Genomic DNA, 5,268 nt, shown 5'->3' with positions numbered 1-5,268 from the left:
GAGCCAAGGAGACCTAGGGTTTCTCCTATTCCATCCTGTAATGTTTTCAGAGTGTCTGCTTTGAGTTCAAGGTCTTTGATCCATTTGGAGTTGATTCTGGTGCAGGGTGATATATAAGGATCTAGCTTTAGTTTTCTACATGTAGTTAACCAGTTTTGCCAGCACCATTTACTGAAGAGGCTGTCTGTCTTCCATTCTATTGTTTTAGCTCCCTTATCGAAGATTAGATGGCTATAGGTCTGTAGGTTCATTTCTGGGTTTTCAATTCTATTCCATTGGTCCTGAGGTCTGTTCTTATGCCAGTACCAAGCTGTTTTGATTACTATGGCTTTATAGTAGAGTTTGAAATTTGGTATTGATATTCCTCCAGCAGTGTTCTTTCCATTGAGGAGCATTTTTGCTATTCGGGGTCTTTTATTGTTCCATATGAATTTTTGGATTGCCTCTTCTATTTCCTTGAAGAATGAGGGTGGAATTTTGATAGGTATTGAGTTGAATTTGTAGATAGCCTTGGGAAGTATTGCCATTTTCACGATGTTAATCTTTCCAATCCAGGCTGCTTCAAATTCTTGGTGCTTGTGTTGATACATTTATTATAGGGTCTTTTGAACTTAACAATTGGGCTATTGTGATCCCCTGTTAATAATATCACAGACATATTCTAGTTCTTACAAATGAGGGAAACTATGCAACCTATATTTCTTTGGGCCTAGCTTACTTCACTTAATATAATTTTTTTCCAGGTCTTTCCATTTCCTTACAAATGGGGCCAGAAATGTTGAGCATGTCTTCATACCCAAAGCTGCTTTAAACAGTAAAGACTGATTTAATTTTTTAAACAGTACTTCGTTTGAAAACAGAAAGAAAGAAAAAAGGTTTTACATGATCTAACATGGTTTGAAGGCTAGAATAATCAAGAGTGTGATGATGATAACTGATCTGCATCTGTGAAATAGCTTCTTGCTGCATCAGAACATGGTGGCAAGTATCATGTGGCACCGTGTGATAAGACAGAGCAATCTCAGCCACTCAGCCAGTGATCACTTCTTTTCTTACAAAACCAGGTGCAGTCAAGAGAATGTTCCATTCTTAGAACTTCATCTTATAGTAATTACCTCCAAAAGGTCTCACCTCAAACACTATTAAAATCTAACTTTGGGGAATTAAGCCATGAACACATAGACTTTTGAATACACTTTCACACCACAGTACTCACCCACAAAATAGTGACTGTGGGAGAATTATTGATCTATAATCCACCCCCGTCTTCCCTGTCTCCTTAAAGGCTTTGTCCTTACATTAGTGCTACAAGAAAATCGTGGAACCTTTAAGAGGAATGAGAGTCTTCCAAATTGTGTGGTAAAATAAACTTTTCTCTCTATAAATTGATTCACTTGGGTATTTTATTGCAGTGAAAAAACAACATAATAACACAGTTATGCTCCTCTTCTTACTTTAAAACTATAACTCAGCAGTGGCCAAACATCAGCTTGAGAATGGCTTTTGCCAATATAGTGCCTTAAAACATGGGAAGGTTGGAGAACAGAAAGAAGTACATAAAGCTGAACTTAAACTCTTCAAAGGACAGTAAAATAGACAGATAGATGTTCCTTCTGTATGAGAAATGCTGACATTAAATAGTGGTTATAGTTCCTTTAAAAGTATTGTTACTTGTTAAAACAAAAAGTAAGTCCACCTTATATTGCATTTCTTTTTGCCCTGCCTTCTCTTTTTAAGTCTTGTCAGCCTTTTAAAATCCAGAAAATCTGGAACATCTGGAGAGAAAGGGCAAAAGCATGATGTCTTTACAATAAATGGCTGTGGAATCTCAAGCAAATCACTCAGATTCTTTGCTCTGTAGTTTAACAGGGAATTGGAGACAGGACAAGAGTATTTGCCAAAGATGAGCTGTACATGGCTTGTGACATGAGCCAAGGTCAGCTATGGAGTTGCCTGTGTCACACATGTAATAAGTGGTAATGAAAGAAAAAGATTTTTGCTGGGAGAAATTAATTACTTTATCCAGATAGCCATGACAGAATACTTCTAAACCAATTTTTTATAATCTATAAACATTTGGGATTTTGCCTATTCTCTTTTACTTTATTTTTAACACCAACAGCAGTCCATCCCCAGCTCATTTTGTTATCCTTAATCTTCTTTTCTTTCTTCAATAAAAAAATGGGGAGACATTGGCAACAAGAGGAGCCAGAGTCCCAAGTCCCAAGGCAGAGATCTATACTCTCCTTCTTGGCTGCTATGTTCCCTTACCCCAAATTTCTCTTGGGAAGGAGTTTGTGATTAATGCACTCCAGCCTCGTAATCATCAGTGTTCTGGCCAGCTCCCTGCTGATACAGCCATAAATCTAATGAGGTCAAGGATTTAGGGCAGCCAACAAGCCTGTCTCTTAAATTGCTGGGAGGGTCAAGGTAAGATCTCTGGGAATATCATGGACTCCATCCTGGTACAATCAATCAACTAGTCATGATCCAAAATTGGCTTCTAAAACTTTGTTCAGTGTATATTTGACTTTTGGCTTCTCAGATTCCAGAGGAAAGGTTCACTATGAAGTTTAATATCTTTTCAGTCTTCAAAGCTGAAGAATCTTAAGACATAGCCCAGAAAACAAGATGCAAAAGGCTCAAATTCGGTCTCTGTCACTTTCCAGCGATATCATCCTCAAAAAGTTACTCAGTCTCTCTCAGGATCAAGTTCTTTTATTTTCTTATTTTGATCTATTTTTTCTGTTGTTGGTATTGAGGCTTGCACTCAGGATATGGGCATTGCCCCTTAGCTTTTGTGCTCAAGGCTCTCACTCTAACACATAATCACAGCTCCACTCCACTTCTACTAGTTAATTGGAGATAAGAGTCTCATGGACTTTCCTTCCCAGTCTGGCTTTGAACTATCCTCCTCTGATCTCCGCCTTCTGAGTAGCTAGGATGATTGGCATGAAACACTGGTACGTGGCTTAGCGCCAGATATCTGATCACTAAGATGCAACCCTTAACCACTCTCAGGCTGCAGCAGGATGGTAAGTAAGGAGAGCAGTTGGCACAATGCTGAAGACGTAGGACATGCTAGAAAACTATATTATTGTTGTTGATGATGTTGTTATCAATTCCAGGAGATCCCAAACTTTGTGCTCGCAGATTCCTTTGTACTTTTAAAACTATAACCTCAGCCAGGTATCAGTGGTTCATGCCTGGAATCCTAGCTACACTAGAGGCTGGGACTTTAAGGAGCATGGTTCAAGACCAGCTACAGCAGAAAACTTTATTAGACTCCATCTCCAAAAATATAACCAGCAAAAAGCAGGGCTGGAAGCATCATCCTAGTAACACCAGGGACCTGAGTTCAAACCCCAGTATTACCAAATAAAAAAATCTATTATTTCTAAAGTTGTTGTTCATAGTTATATAGTTGATATTTGCAGTGTTTGGTACAAAAACTAAAAACAGAAAGCTAAGATATAAGAATATAAATGCACACATGCCATTAGCTGATATCAGAATAATATTATCATTCATCACTAGAAAACTCTACGGTGCACACTCAGAGAGCACTAGAGGAAAAAGGCAAACAATGATGTTGCAGGATAACTCTGACCTTGCAGACTTAAGTCACAATAACAAAAAACAAACTATGAGCCTACTATATATCCTTCTCTTTGCCAGCAATACTGAATGCCATCAAGCCCTGTCCTACATTATGACACTTGTTTAGACTTTACCAAGTGAGGAATCAAGTTTTTCTTTATCAGCTATTCTCATACTGGACTTCCAGAATTCTCCTTCATACTACAGTTTCTGTAATCTCATTTCTTCTCTTTTAATACAAGTTGGGGATATCCAATAACAATTAAAATTGCTTCTATATACTGGGTAGGAATGTATTACCCACTCACCTAAGAATATAGAAAAACAAGTTACCTGGCTTGATTCTTTGTGTGTCTATGTGGGAGAGGGTAGGTACTGGGGCTTGAACTCAGGACCTACGTACTGTCTGATATCTTTTACTCTCAAGGATTGCATTCTACCACTTGAGCCACGCCTTCACTTCCAGCTTTTTGGTGGTTAATTGGAGATAAGTAATTCACACACTTTCCTGCTTGAGCTAGCTTTGAACTCCAATCCTCAAATCTGTCTCCTGAGTAACTAGGATTACAGTGCTTGGACCTAGTTTGATTTTTAATATCCAACCTATATTGTACAAATTGTTATTACTTCAAGTTTACAGAGGAAAAAAAAACAAAAATCTTACTCAAAATCCTACTAGTTGGTGAACATTTATTCCAAATATACTCTAATATACTTACTCTATCTCACTACAAGCAATCTACAATCATCTCTTCTTACTAATTAGCATAAGTGTAATGGTGGTGGTCAAATCATCACTTTGCACTGTTCTTTTAAAATAAATCCTTTTCCAGCTTCGGGACTGGTGGGAATGTGAAGGAGGAAAGAGGGATGTAGGGAAGGGATTTTAAGAAAGGAAAATGGGAAAGGGCAACTATAATCAAGTACATTATATACATGGTGGAAATGTCATAATCAAACATAACTTTGTATACTTAATATGTGTCAAAAATCTTTCGCTGCCTTTTTTGCACACAAGAAGATTATCTTTGACAATATTATCCTAACTAAAAATCCATATGGGAATACAACCAAAACTGTCAAGAAAAGGAAAAAAGAAAAGTTGAAAGACTCACACTTCTCGATTTCAAAACTTTTTTAATTTTTTTTTATTTTTATTGTTATTGTAAAGGTGATGTACAGAGGAGGTACAGTTACATAAGTCAAGTAATGAGTACATTTCTTTTTTACAATGTCATCCCTTCCTCACTATCTTCTAGGCAAGTTTTCTTTTAAACTGCAATCATCAAGAAGCAGATCAATGGAAGAGAATGGAGAATCTAGAAATAAACCTTGTTCTTCAACAACTATTAAGATAATTATAGGGAAAGAATAGTCCTTTCAAAACTTGGTACTGAGACAACTTGATATTCACTGCAAAACAAAGCAGGATACTTACTTCACAGCATACAAAAAATTAACTCAAAATGAATCCAAGATGCAAATATGAGAGAGAAAAAAGTATAAAAATAAAAAAATCTTAAGAGTAAATATTTATGACCTGGTGTTTTGTAGATCTAAAACCAAAAGCATAAATAAAAGAGAAAATAGATGGTTGACACCTACTCAGAAAGCTGAGATATGATGACCCTAGTTCAAAGCCAGCCCAGAAAGAAAAATCTTATCTCT

The sequence above is a fragment of the Dipodomys spectabilis genome, unplaced genomic scaffold (assembly GCF_019054845.1).
Source record: "Dipodomys spectabilis isolate Male_0828 unplaced genomic scaffold, ASM1905484v1 ptg000098l, whole genome shotgun sequence".
In the NCBI taxonomy this organism is placed as follows: Eukaryota; Metazoa; Chordata; class Mammalia; order Rodentia; family Heteromyidae; genus Dipodomys; species Dipodomys spectabilis.
The sequence above is the reverse complement of the archived record's forward strand: the minus strand, read 5'-3'. Positions refer to the sequence as shown.